The sequence below is a fragment of the Hordeum vulgare genome, chromosome 4H (genome assembly GCF_904849725.1).
Source record: "Hordeum vulgare subsp. vulgare chromosome 4H, MorexV3_pseudomolecules_assembly, whole genome shotgun sequence".
NCBI classification, from domain to species: Eukaryota; Viridiplantae; Streptophyta; class Magnoliopsida; order Poales; family Poaceae; genus Hordeum; species Hordeum vulgare.
In genome coordinates this window covers 357,152,956-357,171,042 of record NC_058521.1, presented here as the reverse complement: position 1 = coordinate 357,171,042, position 18,087 = coordinate 357,152,956, and the positions used below count along the sequence as shown (strand labels likewise).

General features: G+C 44.1%; 1 long non-coding RNA gene across 1 annotated transcript; it reads left to right on the top strand.

The window, feature by feature from the left end:
- The first annotated feature begins 16,424 nt into the window (after positions 1-16,424).
- On the top strand, positions 16,425-17,668 carry LOC123448615. The gene is made up of 3 exons (XR_006631867.1): positions 16,425-16,525; positions 16,634-16,859; positions 17,547-17,668. It is a non-coding gene; the product is annotated as an uncharacterized LOC123448615 (long non-coding RNA).
- The last annotated feature ends 419 nt before the right edge of the window (positions 17,669-18,087 follow it).

Sequence of the window (18,087 nt, the reverse complement as noted above, 5' to 3'; positions counted from 1 at the left end):
TGCTGAAAGTCGTTGAGTCATAAATCCAAAAGGAACATCAAGTGTTGATGGTCAATAAGACCACCAGTTTCAAGAAAAATAGCAAGGGCAAGAAAGGTAACTTCAAGAATACTAGCAAAGCTGTTGCCCCTCCCATGAAGAAACCCAAGGCTGGGACCAAGCCAGAGACTGAGTGCTTCATTGCAAGGGGACTGGTCACTGGAAGCGGAACTGCCCCAAGTATGTGGCAAACAAGAAGGCGGCCAACTGCAAACAAGGTATATATGATATACATGCAATTGATGTGTACCACACTAACGGTGGTTGTAGTGCATGGGTATTTGATACCGGTTCGGTTGCTCACATTTGCAACTCAAAACAGGAACTGCGGAATAGACAAAGGTTGTGGAAGGATGAAGTGACGATGCATGTGGGAAATGGTTCCGAGGTTTATGCAATCGCTGTCGGCACACTCTCAGTTCAGTTACCATCAGGATTAATGATGAACCTGAATAATTGTTATTTAGTGCCTGCGTTAAGCATGAACATTATATCTCGATCTTGTTTATTGCGAGACGGTTATTCATTTAAATCAGAGAATAATGGTTGTTTTATTTATATGAGTAATATATTTTATGGTCATGCACCAAATCTGAAGGGTTTATTCTTATTAAACTCGATGGGAATGACACGCATGTTCATAACATTGATGCCAAAAGATGGAAAGTGGATAATGATAGTACCACTTTCTTGTGGCACTTCCACTTAGGTCATATTGGTGTAAAGCGCCTGAAGAAACTCCATGTTGTTGGACTTTTGGAGTCAATTGATTTTGGATCACTTGACACATGTGAACCATGCCTCATGGGCAACATGACCAAAACTCTATTCTTCGGAACAATGGAGCGAGCAAGTGGCTCATTGGAAATCATACATATTGAAAGGACTAATGACATGTTTCTCGTCCTTGGAGGTGATCAAGAGCTCGTCGTAAAGGGTAACGTAAATGCAAGCTTTGACACTGATCCAGATGACTCTAAGTCGCAAACAAGATACGTATATATTCCCAATGGGTGTGCGGTAAGCTGGTGCATTTCCAAGCAAAGTGTGGTAACTAATTCTACATGTGAAGCGGAGTATATAGCTGCCTTGGAGGCGGCTTAAGAAGGTGTCTGGATGAAGGAGTTCATGACAAATCTTAGAGTTGTGCCAAGTGCACTGGATCCAATGACTATGTTCTATGACAACACTCGTGCCATTGCTCTAGCCAAGGAACCAAGGTTTCACAAGAGGACTGGTACGTCTCAAACGTATCTATAATTTTGATGGTTTCATGTTGTTATCTTGTCAACTTTGGATGTTTTATGTACCTTTTACATCTTTTTGGGACTAACTTATTAATTCAGTGCCAAGTGCCAGTTCCTGTTTTTTCTGTGTTTTTGACTCTTTTCAGATCTGATTTTGGAACGGAGTCCAAACGGAATAAAATTCCCGAAATAAATTTTTCTAGATCAGAAGAAAATCGGGGGACTTGAGGGCCAAGGCAGGAGAGCCACAGGGGGCCCACAAGCCCTGTAGCCGCCGCCAGGGGGGCGGCGGCTACCAGGCTTGTGGCCCCCCTGGAGCTCCCCTGCCCTAGCTCTTTCGCCTATATATTACCTAAAATCCTAGAAACAATCAGGGCATCCACGAAAACACTTTTTCGCCGCCGCAAGCTTCCGTTTCCGCGAGATCTCATCTGGAGACCCTTCCCGGTGCCCTGCCGGAGGGGCCTTTGGAGCTGGAGGGCTTCTACATCAACATCATCGCCTCTCCAATGAATCGTGAATAGTCCACTTCAGACCTAAGGGTCCGTAGTTAGTAGCTAGATGGCTTCTTCTCTCTCTTAGATCTTCAATACAAAGTTCTCCATGATCTTCATGGAGATCTATCCGTTGTAATCCTCTTTGGCGGTGTGTTTGTCGAGATCCGATGAATTGTGGATTTGTGATTAGATTATCTATGAATTATATTTGGGTCTTTGTTGATTTCTAATATGCATGATTTGATATCCTTGTAAGTCTCTCTGAGTCTTGGGTTTTGTTTGGCCATTTTTGGGTTCATACCGTGTGGTCACCTTTCCCAGTGACAGAAGGGGCAACAAGTCACGCATCATGTTGTTGCCATCAAGGGTAACAAGATGGGCTTTCATCATAGATTTGAGATTGTCCATCTACATCATGTCATCTTGCTTAAGGCGTTACTCTGTTCTTTTGAACTTAGAACACTAGATGCATGTTGGATAATGGTCGATGTGTGGAGTAATAGTAGTAGATGCAGAAAGTATCGGTCTACTTGTTTTGGACGTGATGCGTATAGATATAATCATTGCCATAGATAACGTCACGACTTTGCGCGGTTCTATCAATTGCTCGACAGTAATTCGTGCACCCACCGTCTACTTGCTTTCGTGAGAGAAGCCACTAGTGAACACTACGGCCCCCGGGTCTATTCACAACTATCATCTCCACTTTTACTTTTACTTTGCTTTGTTTTAATTTTTTGCTTTCAGTTCTCACTTTGCAAACAATCTATAAGGGATTGACAACCCCTTCATAGCGTTTGGTGAAAGCTCTTTCTGTTTTGCAGGTACTTGTGACTTGACGCGATCCTCCTACTGGATCGATACCTTGGTTCTCAAACTAAGGGAAATACTTACCGCCGCTGTGCTACATCACCCTTTACTCTTCAAGGGAACACCAATGCAAGGCTCCAAGGACGCGGGGAAATCCTTTGCATATTTGCCAAGGAAGTCCCTATAGGCGTAGCCCGTAGTAGAAGGATTCCTGGCGCCGTTGCCAGGGAAGGTCTGTTGACGGAATAGCAAGGACCAGAAACATAAAGCGACACTTCAATTCCATCCGCGAGTACATCAAGGGGGAGGACATAAATATTTGCAGAGTGCACATGGATCTGAATGTCGCAGCCCATTGACTAAGCCTCTTCTACGAGCGAAACACGATGAACATTAGAACTGTATGGGTGTCAGATTCATTACAGTGTAAAACACGTAGTGATGTGAGCTATATTATTGACTCTAGTGCAAGTGGGAGACTGTTGGAAATATGCCCTAGAGGCAATAATAAAATAGTTATTATTATATTTCCTTGTTCAAAATAATCGTTATTATCCATGCTAGAATTGTATTGATTGGAAACTAAAATGCATGTGTGGATACATAGACAACGCATTATCCTTAGTAAGCCTCTAATGGACTAGCTCATTGATCAAAGATGGCTAAGGTTTCCTGACCATAGACATTGGTTTTCATTTGATAACGGGATCACATCATTAGGAGAATGATGTGATGGACAAGGCCCAAACTATAAACGTAGCATATGATCGTTTTAGATTACCGCTACTGTTTTCTGCATGTCAAGTATCTGTTCCTATGAACATGAGATCATGCAACACCCGGACGACGCAGGAATGCCTTGTGTGTATCAAAGTCACAAGGTAAGTGGGTGAGTATAAGGGTGCTCTATAGGTATCACTGAGGGTGTCTGTTGGGTTGGCGTGAATGGAGACTGGGATTTGTCACTCCGTATAATGGAGAGGTATCTCTGGGACCATCCGGTAATACAACATCACAATGATCTTGCAAGCAATGTGACTAAGGAGTTGGTCACAAGATTTTGTATTACTGAATGAGTAAAGAGACTTCCAGGTAATGAGATTGATCTAGGTATGGAGATAATGACAATCGAATCTCGGGCAAGTAATATACCGATGGACAAAGGGAATAACATCCGGGATTGATTGAATCCTTGATAATGAGGTCCGACCGATGAAAGATCTTCGTAGAATATGTAGGAACCAATATGGGTATCTAGGTCCCACTATTGGTTATTGACCGGAGAGTGTCTCGGTCATGTCTGCATGGTTCTCGAACCAGCAGGGTCTACAAACTTTAAATTCGGTCATGATATAAGCACAATTGAGTTATTGTGTTGGTGACCAAATGTTGTTCAGCATCCTAGATGATATCCGGGACGTGATGAGGAACTCCGAGATAGTCCAGATGTGAAGATTGATATATAGGATGAAGGTCATCGGAGTCCAGAAGTGTTCCGAGGTGTACCAAGGGATTCACGGAGTGCCGAAAGGGGTTTCGGGAGGCCTCGACAATTTTTGGGGGGGTCTCGTGAGCCAAGGAGAGGGGCACTGCAACCCATTAGTGGGCTGGGAGTAGCCCCTCTCCACAACCCACTTCGGCCGAAGGGGGGTGGGCTCCTCCTTGGGACGCCGCCAGCCCAATTTAGGTGGCAAGGCATCCAAGTGGGAGCGGCCACCCAACCCTAGTCGTTGCCGCTCCCCTCCCTTGGCCCACAACCTCTAGGGGAAACCCTAGGGCACCCTCCCCACTCCCTCCCCCCTATATATAGAGAGGTAGAGAGAGGGCAGCGACATGACAATCTTGTCGCAGTGTTGCACCTCATCTTTCTCGTAGTGTTGTCCTCCAAATACCCACGGCGAAGCCCTACTGTGTTGTCACCACCAACACCTCACCACGCCATAGTGCTGCCGGAGGATTCGAGCTGCTATGTCACCATCGCTTGCTAGATTGAGGAGGTGAAGGCTTCACCAAGCTGTACGTGTGTTGAATGCGAGGTGCCGTCCGTCCGGCACTTGATCGGGAGTCTGTGCATGTTGATATTCAAATTGCTTCCCTCCTTAGTATTTTCGTCATTTAGCGGTATTGTTGGATGAAGTGGCCCAGACCAACTCTACTCGTTCACGTACAAGAGACCGGTTCCATCGACTCACATGCAACTGGTTGCATAAAGATGGCTGGCAGATGTCTATCTCTCCTAATTTAGTTGAATCAGATTGACCAAAAGGCAGTCCTTGTAGAAGGTTAAGTAGCAACTTGCATATCACCATTGTGGTTTTGCCTAGGTAAGAAAAGTTCTTGCTAGAAAGACATAGCAGCCACATAAAACTCGCAACAACAAATTAGAGGACGTCTAACTTGTTTTTGGAGGGTATGGATGTGATATGATATGGCCAATGACATGATGTGATGTATTTGATGTATGAGAAGATCATGTTGTAATAGTTAATAACAATTTGCATGTCGATGCTACGGCAACTGGCAGGAGCCATAGCGTTGTCTTTAATTTTTTGATCGCTTAGTGATGCTTTACTTTATTGCTAAATTAGTAGCAATAGTAATACAAGCATAGACGGCATGACAACCTCGATGGAAGCAGAATGATGGAGATCATGTTGTGGTGTTGGTGATGATGGATATCCTCACGGTGCTTTGAAGATGGAGATCAAAAGCACAAGATCATGGCCATATCATGTCACTTTTGATTTGCGTGTGATGTTAATCCTTTTTATGCACCTTGTTTTGCTTAGGACGACGATAGCATTGTAAGGTGGCCCCTCACTAAAATTGCAAGATAAAATTGTTTTCTCCCCGAGTGTGCACCGGTGTGAAAGTTCATCATTTCAAGACACCACGTGATGATCGGGTGTGATAGACTCTACGTTCACATACAATGGGTGCAAACCACTTTAGCAGACGCGGAACACTTAGGGGAAACTTGACGAGCCTAGCATGTACAGACATAGCCTCGGAACACAATAGACTAAAAGGTCAAACAGTAGTCATATAGTTGATATGATCAACATGAAAATGTTCACCATTAGACCAGCTCATCTCACATGATGATCGAACTTGGGTTGGTAGATTTGGATCATGTGTCACTCTAATGACTAGAGAGATGTCGATTTGGGTGGGAGTTTTTATTAATATGATTAACTAAACTCATTATCTTGAACAATAGTCTAAGTAATCTTTGCAAATTTATTTTGCAGATCAATGGCTCGCGCAGTAGCACCCGTGGATTTTAATGCGTTCCTAGAGAAAGCTAAGCTGAAAGATGATGGGAGCAACTTTGTTGACTGGGCCCTTAATCTGAGGATTGTCCTCACGGTTTCCCAAAAGAGCATGTCATTGATGCACCATTAGGTGATGCACCCCTCTTCCCGTTGGTTGAAGAAGTTATGGACGTCTGGTAGTCGCGTCTGGATGACTACTTAGTAGTTTAGTGTGCGATCTTGTATCGCTTAGAACCGGGACATCAAAGACATTTTGAACGTCATGGAGTATATGAGATGTTCCAGGAGTTGAAGTTTATATTTGAGAAGAATGCCCGGATCGAGAGGTATGAGACCTCCGATAAGTTCTCTGCTTGCAAGATGGAGGAGAACGGGATTGTCAGTGAGCATGTACTCAGAATGTGTCGGTATGCCAACCGTCTACCGGAGTTGGGAATTGTTGTCCTGCCAGAGGCATTCACTGAGAGAGTCCTCAAATCACTGCCACCTAGCTACAAAAGAGTTGTGCTAAACTACAACATGCAAGGGATGAATAAATCAGTCGCCGAGCTGTTTGTGATGTTCAAAGTCGTTGAGTCATAAATCCAAAAGGAACATCAAGTGTTGATGGTCAATAAGGCCACTAGTTTGAAGAAAAATGGCAAGGGCAAGAAAGGTAACTTCAAGAATACTGTCAAAGCTATTGCCCCCCCCCCCCCCCCCCCCGTGAAACCCAAGGCTGGGACCAAGCCAGAGACTGAGTGCTATCATTGCAAGGGGATTGGTCACTGGAAGTGGAACTACCCCAAGTATGTGGCAGACAAGAAGGCGGCCAACCGCAAACAAGGTATATATGATATACCTGTTATTGATGTGTAGCACACTAACGGTGGTTGTAGTGCATGGGTATTTGATACCGGTTCGGTTGCTCACATTTGCAACTCAAAACAGGAACTGCGGAATAGACGAAGGTTGTGGAAGGATGAAGTGACGGCGCATGTGGGAAATGGTTCCAAGGTTGATGCAGTCGCCGTCGGCACACTCTCACTTCAGTTACCATCAGGAATAATGATGAACCTGAATAATTGTTATTTAGTGCCTCCGTTAAGCATGAACATTATATCTCGATCTTGTTTATTGCGAGACGGTTACTCATTTAAATCAGAGAATAATGGTTGTTCTATTTATATGAGTAATATATTTTATGGTCATGCACCAAATGTGAAGGGTTTATTCTTATTAAACTCGATAGGAATGACACGCCTGTTCATAACATTGATGCGAAAAGATGGAAAGTGGATAATGATAGTACCACTTTCTTGTGTCACTGCCGCTTAGGTCATATTGGTGTAAAGCGCCTGAAGAAACTCCATGTTGTTGGACTTTTGGAGTCATTTGATTTTGGATCACTTGACACATGTGAACCATGCCTCATGGGCAACATGACCAAAACACTATTCTCCGGAACAATGGAGCGAGCAAGTGGCTCATTGCAAATCATACATACTGATGTGTGCGGTCCGATGAGCATTGAGGCGCACAGTGGATATAGTTATTTCCTCACCTTTACCGGGGAGTTGAGTACATATGGTTATATTTACTTAATTAAAAACAAGTCTAAAACGTTTGAAAAGTTCAATCAATTTCAGAGTGGAGTGGAGAATCATCGTAACTAGAAGATCAAATTCCTATGATCCGACCGAGGAGGAGAATATGTGAGTTATGAGTTTGGCACTCACTTAATACAATGTGGAATTGTTTCACAGTTGACACGGCCTGGAACACCACCGTGTAATGGTGTGTTCGAATGTCTAATCATACTTTATTGGATATGGTGCGTTCTATGATGTCTCTTACCGATTTCCCGTTATCATTTTGGGGTTATGCATTAGAGACAACTACATTCACTTTAAATAGGGCACCATCAAAATCCGTTGAGACGACGCCTTACGAACTATGGTTTGGTAAGAAACCAAAGTTGTCGTTTCTTAAAATTTGGGGATGTGATGCTTATGTCAAAAAGCTTCAGCCCAAAAAGCTGGATCCCAAAGCGGAGAAATGTGTCTTCATAGGATACCCAGAAGAGACAGTTGGGTACACCATCTATATCAGATCCGAAGGCAAAGTGCTTGTTGCTAAAAAGGTAACATTTCTTGAGAAAGAGTTTCTCTCGAAATAATTGAGTGAGAGGAAGATAGAACTTGATGAGGTTGTAGAACCTTTACTTCAACCAGAGGGTAGCGCAACGCAGAAAGATGTTTCTGTGGAGCATACACCAGTTGAAGAGGAAGCCAATGATGATCATCATGTAGCTTCGGATCAAGTTGCCAACGAACCTCGTAGGTTGACAAGGGCACGCACCGATCCTGAGTGGTATGGTAACCCTGTCTTAACAGTCATGTTGTTGGACAACGGTGAACCTACGAGCTATGGAGAAGCAATGGTCGGCACGGATTCCAACAAATGGCTAGAGGCCATGAAATCCGAGATAGGATCGATGTATGAAAATGAAGTGTGTAAGTTAGAAGAATTACCTGAAGGGTGAAAGGCCATTCAGAATATATGGAACTTTAAGAAGATGACAGATGCCGACGGTAATATCACTGTCTATAAAGCTTGACTTGTGGCAAAGGATTTTCACAAGTTCAAGGAGTTGACTACGATGAGACTTTATCACGTGTAACGACGCTTAAGTCCGGTCGAATTATGTTAGCAATAGCTGCATTTTTTTATTATGAAATTTGGGAGATCGATGTGAAAACAGCGTTCCTTAACAGTTTCCTTAAGGAAGAGTTGTATATGATGCAATCGAAAGGTTTTGTCTATCCAGAGAATGCAAACAAAGTGTGCAAACTCTAGCGATCCATTTATGGGTTGGTGCAAGCATCTCAAAGTTGGAATCAACGTTCTGATGAGGTGATCAAGGCGTTTGGGTGTATACAAGTTTATGGAGAATCTTGTATTTACAAGAAAGTGAGTGTAAGATGTATAGCTTTCTAATATTATATGTGGATGACATATTGCTGATTGGAAACAATATAGAATTTTTGGGAAGCATATAGGATTACTTGAAATCGGGTTTGTCAATGAAGGAACTATGAGAAGTTGCTTACATATTAGGCATGAAGATCTATAGAGATAGATCGAGACGCATAATAGGACTTCTACAGAGCTCATACCTTGACAAAGTTTTGAAGAAGTACAAAATGGATCAGTCCAAGAAAGGGTTCTTGCGTGTATTGCAAGATGTGAAGTTGAGTAAGACTTAATGCCTAGTGACTGCAAAAGATAGAGAAAAGATGAGTGTCGTCCCCTATGCTTCATCCATAGGCTCTATCATGTATAAAATGTTGTGCACAAGACCTCATGTTATCCTTGCCATCAATATAGCGGGAAGATTTCAAAGTGATCCAGGAATGGAACACTGGACAACGTTCAAGAATATTCTCAAATACCTGAAAGGACTAATGAAATGTTTCTCGTCCATGGATGTGATCAAGAGCTCGTCGTAAAGGGTAACGTAAATGCAAGCTTTGACACTGATCCAGATGACTCTAAGTCACAAACGAGATACGTATATATTCTCAATGGGTGTGCGGTAAGCTGGTGCATTTCCAAGCAAAGCGTGGTAACTAATTCTACATGCGAAGCGGAGTATATAGCTGCCTCGGAGGCGGCTTAAGAAGGTGTCTGGATGAAGGAGTTCATGACAAATCTTAGAGTTGTGCCAAGTGCACTGGATCCAATGACTCTGTTCTATGCCAACACTCGTGCCATTGCTCTAGCCAAGGAACCAAGGCTTCACAAGAGGACTGGTACGTCTCAAACGTATCTATAATTTTTGAAGGTTTCATGTTGTTATCTTGTCAACTTTGGATGTTTTATGTACCTTTTACATCTTTTTTGGGACTAACTTATTAATTCAGTGCCAAGTGCCAGTTCCTGTTTTTTCTGTGTTTTTGACTCGTTTCAGACCTGATTTTGGAACGGAGTCCAAACTGAATAAAATTCCCGAAATAAAATTTTCCAGAATAGAAGAAGATCGGGGGACTTGAGGGCCAAGGCAGGAGAGCCACAGGGGGCCCACAAGCCCTGTAGCCGCCGCCAGGGGGACGACGGCTACCAGGCTTGTGGCCCCCCTGGAGCTCCCCTGCCCTAGCTCTTTCGCCTATATATTCCCTAAAATCCTAGAAACAATCAGGGCATCCACGAAAACACTTTTCCGCCGCCGCAAGCTTCCGTTCCCGCGAGATCTCATCTGGAGACCCTTCCTGTTGCCCTGCCGGAGGGGACTTTGGAGCTGGAGGGCTTCTACATCAACATCATCGCCTCTCCAATGACTCGTGAGTATTCCACTTCAGACCTACGGGTCCGTAGTTAGTAGCTAGATGGCCTCTTCTCTCTCTTGGATCTTGAATACAAAGTTCTCCATGATCTTGATGGAGATCTATCCCATGTAATCCTCTTTGGCGGTGTGTTTGTCGCGATCCGATGAATTGTGGATTTTTGATCAGATTATCTATGAATTATATTTGGGTCTTTGCTGATTTCTTATATGCATGATCTGATATCCGTGTAAGTCTCTCTGAGTCTTGGGTTTTGTTTGGCCAACTAGATCTATGATTCTTGCAATGGGAGAAGTGCTTGGTTTTGGGTTCATACCGTGTGGTCACCTTTCCCAGTGACAGAAGGGGCAGCAAGGCACGCATCATGTTGTTGCCATCAAGGGTAACAAGATTCTCTTTCATCATAGATTTGAGATTGTCCATCTACATCATGTCATCTTGCTTAAGGCGTTACTCTGTTCTTTTGAACTTAGAACACTAGATGCATGTTGGATAGCGGTCGACGTGTGGAGTAATAGTAGTAGATGCAGAAAGTATCGGTCTACTTGTTTTGGACGTGATGCCTATAGATATAATCATTGCCATAGATAACGTCACGACTGTGCGCGGTTCTATCAATTGCTCGACAGTAATTCGTTCACCCACCGTCTACATGCTTTCATGAGAGAAGCCACTAGTGAACACTACGGCCCCCGCGTCTATTCACAACTATCGTCTCCACTTTTACTTTTACTTTGCTTTGTTTTCTTTTTGATTTCAGTTCTCACTTTGCAAACAATCTATAAGGGATTGACAACCCCTTCATAGTGTTGGGTGCAAGCTCTTTGTGTTTGTGCAGGTACTTGTGACTTGACGCGATCCTCCTACTGGATCGATACCTTGGTTCTCAAACTAAGGGAAATACTTACTGCCGCTGTGCTACATCACCCTTTCCTCTTCAAGGGAACACAAACGCAAGGCTCCAAGGACGCGGGGAAATCCTTTGCATATTTGCCAAGGAAGTCCCTATAGGCATAGCCCGTAGCAGAAGGATTCCTGGCGCCGTTGCGAAGGAAGGTCTTGACGAAGTAGCAAGGACCAGAAACATAAAGCGACACTTCAATTCCATCCGCGAGTACATCAACGGGGAGGACATAAATATTTGTAGAGTGCACATGGATCTGAATGTCGCAAGCCCATTGACTAAGCCTCTTCTACGAGCGAAACATGATCAACACTAGAACTGTATGGATGTTAGATTCATTACAATGTAAAACACGTAGTGATGTGAGCTAGATTATTGAGTCTAGTGCAAGTGGGAGACTGTTGGAAATATGCCCTAGAGGCAATAATAAAATAGTTATTATTCTATTTCCTTGTTCAAAATAATCGTTATTATCCATGCTAGAATTGTATTGATTGGAAACTAAAATACATGTGTGGATACATAGACAACACACTATCCTTAGTAAGCCTCTAATGGACTAGCTCATTGATCAAAGATGGCTAAGGTTTCCTGACCATAGACATGAGTTTTCATTTGATAACGGGATCACATCATTAGGAGAATGATGTGATGGACAAGGCCCAAACTATAATAGTAGCATATGATCGTTTTAGTTTACCGCTACTATTTTCTGCATGTCAAGTATCTGTTCCTATGAACATGAGATGATGCAACACTAGGAGGCCGCAGGAATGCCTTGTGTGTATCAAACGTCACAATGTAAGTGGGTGACTATAAGGGTGCTCTACAGGTATCACTGAGGGTGTCTGTTGGGTTGGCGTGAATGGAGACTGGAATTTGTCACTCCGTATAATGGAGAGGTATCTCTGGGACGATCCGGTAATACAACATCACAATGATCTTGTAAGCAATGTGACTAAGGAGTTGGTCACAAGATTTTGTATTACGGAATGAGTAAAGAGACTTCCAGGTAATGAGATTGATCTAGGTATGGATATAACGACAATCAAATCTCGGGCAAGTAATATACCGATGGACAAAGGGAATAACATACGGGATTGATTGAATCCTTGAAGATGAGGTCCGACCGATGAAAGATCTTCGTAGAATATGCAGGAACCAATATGGGTATCTAGGTCCCACTATTGGTTATTGACCGGAGAGTGTCTCGGTCATGTGTGCATGGTTCTCGAACCAGCAGGGTCTACAAACTTTAAATTCGGTCATGATATGATATGAGCACAATTGAGTTATTGTGTTGGTGACCGAATGTTGTTCAGCATCCTATATGATATCTGGGACGTGATGAGGAACTCCGAGATAGTCCAGGTGTGAAGATTGATATATAGGATGAAGGTCATCGGAGTCCAGAAGTGTTCCGAGGTGTACCCAGGGATTCACGGAGTGCCGAAAGGGGTTTCGGGAGGCCCCGACAATTGTTGGGGGGTCTCGTGAGCCAAGGAGAGGGGCACCGCAGCCGATTAGTGGGCTGGGAGCAGCCCCTCTCCCCAACCCACTTCGGCCGAAGGGGGGTGGTCTCCTCCTTGGGACGCCGCCAGCCCAATTTAGGTGGCAAGGCACCCAAGTGGGAGCGGCCACCCAGCCCTAGCCGTTGCCGCCCCCCTCCCTTGGCCCCCGACCTCTAGGGGAAACCCTAGGGCACCCTCCCATCTCCCTCCCCCTTTTATATAGAGGGGTAGAGAGAGGGCAGCGACATGACAATCTTGTCGCAGTGCTGCACCTCCTCTTTTTCGTAGTTCTCTCCTCCAAATACCCACGGCAAAGCCCTACTGAGTTGTCACCACCAACACCTCACCACGCCATAGTACTGCTGGAGGACTCGGGCTGCTATGTCACCATCGCTTGCTGGATTGAGGAGGTGAAGGCATCACCAAGCCGTACGTGTGTTGAATGCGGAGGTGCCGTCCGTCCGGCACTTGATCGGGAGATCGCAGAACACTTCGTGATTGGATGAGAAGACGTACCACTACATCAACCGCGTTCTTTAAAGCTTATGCTTAGCAATGTACAAGGGTATGTAGATTCAATCTCTCCTCTCATAGATGGTCATCACCATGGATACATCGTGTTTGCACATAGGAATTTTTTGTGTCCCATGCAACGTTCCCCTTCACCCGTGCCTTCCCTAATCCATGTGGAATGTATCGTGAACGTCTCGTGTTTTACCCAATAAATTTTCAATAGTACAACTTCATGGAAGCCAAAAATGAATGATACGTTAAACATTGAAGAAGTGGGAGTCGACCTTGAACTTCGTGCTCATAACCCTAGGCACGATCTAGATGTTATCATGGAAGCTTCTCATAATAATAATTATCACATTGTTATAAGTTCATCTTGTATCTATGGTTTGGTCCTTTGCAACCTCGTTCCGACCATGTTATTCTTCAGTGATCCATTCCTTAGACAAGTTAATGTACTTGTCTTGTGCAGAGCAATACACCAGGCCAACCTTTATTTCTAATATACCTCCGAGTATTACCCCTCGTATCTTGAGAATATCATGGAATTATATAAATTCCTATCATCTCTTCATCAACTATGACATTTCAATGACTCCAATTTTCCTCAGGATCTGAGTTGTTAGACACTCAAGGACACTCATAACTAAATCGGGTCCATTGTGTGGTTCAACAACTCTTAGTTATCTTTGTTACTTACAAGTTTGTACTCAATCATGTCATTCCTACTCAATTGGATACAACAACACCATCATGCTAAAAGCCCGACTGTGTTGCCTTGTCCTTCATTACCAGAACATAATTCCAACGGTATAGTAAGCTTACGACGAGCTTTCATCTTCTTGACATTTGTCATGAAAGGTAATTCTCATTCCAAGCATCCATCTTATTTGTGGTTCCAATAACCCGTTGCTTCATGATTCCTTTTGCTTGTTTTCATCGATGATCGATTTCATCTCCATGAAACCACTCGACAAATGTGTCGCGGTCATCATCAGCATTCTCAAATCTTACAGGATGTCAATTGAATTCATGATGAAAATAACATCATTACCCCTTGATGACTTGTGTTATCATTGACAACATTATTGCCTTCCCTCCACCACAAACTTGTTCATGTTTTCACTTGCACCTTGAGTTACTTGCTATCGAACTTATGTTATGTTCTACCTTGGATTATTGCCATCATTTATATCAAGGATGTTTTGAGAATTTCACCACATCTTATGAGTTATTGATACAAGTGATACTTCTTTCCATCTCCATTCATTTCTTGGTCACCGTGTTGTTTCTAACTGGAAGGTCGACAAATGGACTATGATGTGTAAATTCAACACTTCTAGCATGGCAACCATATTACCTTGAAGTTAGTGAACAATATGTCCATTCTTAGTGTGTTGGTTGTTGAATGACCATTATAACATTGGTCGTGCTACTTAGTCCACATTTCTAGTTACACCTTTTGATCAATGTTTAATTGCGGATGTTTTCCTCGAACATTCGTCATTATATCATTTGATGTAAAAATACTCACTACTAGGGTAAACCCGACCGGTAGCACTGGGTTTTAGGCTACCAGTAGCGTTGGCAGGCGCGCTATAGCTACGACACTACATCTATATGTTAGCACCAGCGTGCTTTCTACCCAGCGCTACTGGTAATATCCTATATTAGTAGCGCTGCTTATGCCGGCGCTCCTGCTAACTATCTGCAGCGCGCATGTCCTAGCAGCATTCCTGATAATCACATGTTGCTAGTAAACCTAGGACTAGTGCTACTGCTAGTTTTTATTGTAGTTTTTTCGCACTTTTCCCTCTATTGAAACAAATACAGCTTATATAAGAACATGCATATTCACTAAAACAGATATGATACCAAAATGTCTAATCGTCGGCATCAATGAATAAAATAAGGTCTTTCATCTCATCTCATCATCATCACTAATAGTCGAACATGTCATTACAAGTTTCGAAGAGATAGCGATACATGTTATTACAAGTCCTGAATCCATGCAACTAACCATGGTTACGCTCATGTTGCATCACCTATGTAACCTAGCTATGATCTGATCACATACAAGAGAAGGCCAAACACAATGAGCAAAAGGAGGATTATGTAGTAGTTCTTAAGGCATCGGTTCTGATTCCACTCACGCACTAGCGTCCACCTCAAGTGTAACAACCCAAGACCGACGCTCCAGAAGATCTCCCTTTTATTCCAATGCTGCCGTGTGATTAGATTGTTTGTTGCATTAATATAGAATCATTTGAATCATCTACATTGCATCAGCAATCCGTTGCCGCCAGTTTTCAAAACTTGCATCAATTGTTAGTTGCCAGTTCTCTCCATTTTGTCATTTACCGTTTTGAGACCAACCACACACGCACGCGCCCGCGACATCGTTAAAAATAGTGTTTTTAAAAGTGTGTGTAAAACTTTATCGGATTGGGTTGAAACATGGCGTGCGGTCTTATTTTAATGTAGGTCGGTTGCCTCCCAAATTTCGTCACAATTGGAGTTCATTTGATACCCGAACCGTTAAACCTATAGCGGCACTATAGCTGGTTTAATTGTCGGATGTTTCGGTGTTTTAAAAATCTATCATGGCCTGCACCACTTCCCGCTATTCATAGCCCACAACCCCTCTACACAGCCACTAAGCCCACCTAGACTCCCCCCTTGCGATCGGGACCGTCAGATCGCAATCCAATGGTCCGAGATCGGACTGAAATCCCCTAACCCTAGCCCCTCTTGCCATATTGTTGGGCAACCCTAAATTCTTGGGATCTTGTCCCATCCATCCCTACAGCGCAGCTTCCCTCTCCAGTTCCTCCTCGTGTTTAGCACTGAGCCAACTAGAGAGTCTCCTCCCAATTCCCAATCCATCAAACTAGAAGCCAAATCCCCCTGCAGCTCATGTCTCCGTCGACCCCGTGCGCCAGCCGTAGCTCCTCCCTGCTTTGCGCCCTCCTCCTCTCTGCAGACCATGGCAGCAAGAGCGTGATCCTCGGCCTCCCAAGCTGCGCAGACAGAGGCTCGCTTGAGCTCTTCGTCGAGCACCAGATACAGCTCGCCAGCCGCAGCTCCGATGAGCAGCCCCGAGCAGTCAAGCCCCGCCGCGAGCAACCAAGGCCAGCCCATCGGTGTTTCTCTCCCCTCCATGCCATCCGTCTTCTACTCGATCTAATCCTCTATCTCTTCTCGCTCTTGGACAGGAACCCTACCATGGATCTTCAAGCCCGACGCCATGGACGGGAGCTCCTCAGCGACCTCGCCGTGGTGGATCCCTTGTCTGGCCGCCCCTGACCTGAAGCCGCCCCTTTGGTGCTCGCGAACCTCTCTGTTCCCGCGTAGACCGAGGCCCAGCCTCTGTCTGTCCCTCTCATGCCGACCTCTCATCTCGGGTGAGGTGATCCAACCCCTGTGCCCTGTGCTCCTTCCCTCCTTCCCTCTCCTTCCTCCTCTAATCCATCAACCCCCAACGTTTTGTTTCTCCTTGAATGGAACAATAGCTGCAGACCCTCCATGGCCAGCCCAACGAAACTCCCCCGACCATTGTCGCAGCCAACCTCGACGAGCCCCGCTGTCACCGGGATTGGTGCAGGTGCTCCTGGATCTGCCCATCCCGTCGGCACCCCGCCGAAGCCAGCTACCAACCCACGACCGCCCCGACCTGCATCCCCGATCTGGCAAACAGAGCATCTTTGTTTGTGTTTTTGGTTTCGTCAAATAGCACTGGTATGCTTTAAGAAGTACAACAATCCTTCGGCTAGCATAATTCCTCCATAACCCAACTGGTTAGCCTATTGGACTGCAACGAAAGGGGTCAGGGTTCAAATCCCAGCAGCCCCTATTATCTTTTGTATATTGGTTATGCCTTTGTTTAGATTCACTGTATATATTCTTCTAGCTAAAAATCCATATTTTTGCTATATCTTGTCGCAGTCCACTCATCAGCTTGTGGTGATGCATGCGAGAGGTCTTGGGATCAAATCCCCACGGCCTCTCTTTTATTTTCACCATGTGTAATTTTTTTCTTTTCAATGCATGTTGCATCCATGTCAGTTGATCTTGTGTGCTCATATCTCTTAGGCGTAACTCTGTTGGAGATGAGCTATATGTGTTAACCAACTAGAATGACCTGTAGAATCACATGCTTCACCTCTTGCCATGTTAACAACATTTAATTTTGTGTGTACCTAAACGGGAGTGAACTAAATAATTCGTATGTGGAGTTTCGTCAATATGCAACTCGTTGCATATTGAGCTTCACTTAACGTGTAATGTTTGATTGTTGTGAATTGCCATGACATCCTTGCATATTGAAATGGACATGCATCATATTAGGTTCTACATCATATCATGCATGTGTCGTGGTGAATATCGTGTGTTGATTCTTGTTTTCGGTTTGCTTCTTCTCGATAGAGTTCCGCAAGCGTGTCGCAACGTGAGGATTCGTACGACCACGTGGGTTCGTCTGCTTCACGGATTCGTTCTTCTTCCAAGAAGGATCACAAGCAAGATGATCATTTCCCTAGATCCCATTACTAGCATTGCCATGCTAGATTTCTCTTTTTTTTCGCTATGTTTCGCTGCCTACCACTTAAATGTCAGCCTCTGAACATATCCATGAAAACCTTTAACCTTACTACAACCTAGCAAACCACTGTTTGGCTATGTTACTGTTTTCTCAACCTTTGATAGTGTTGCTAGTTATAGGTGCAATTGCTTTCATGTGAGAACATACGTTCCTTGTTATATCACCATATAATTTCTGTCTAATTTAATGCACCTATATACTTGGTAAAATGTGGAAGGCTTGGCCTTCTAGCCTGGTATTTTGTTCCACCTTTGTCGCCTTAGTTTCGGCTACCGGTGTTATATTTCACAATTGAGCGCTCCTAACACGCTCGGTGTTGTTATGGGGACCCCTTGATAATTCGTTTTAGTTAAAGCTTGACTGGCA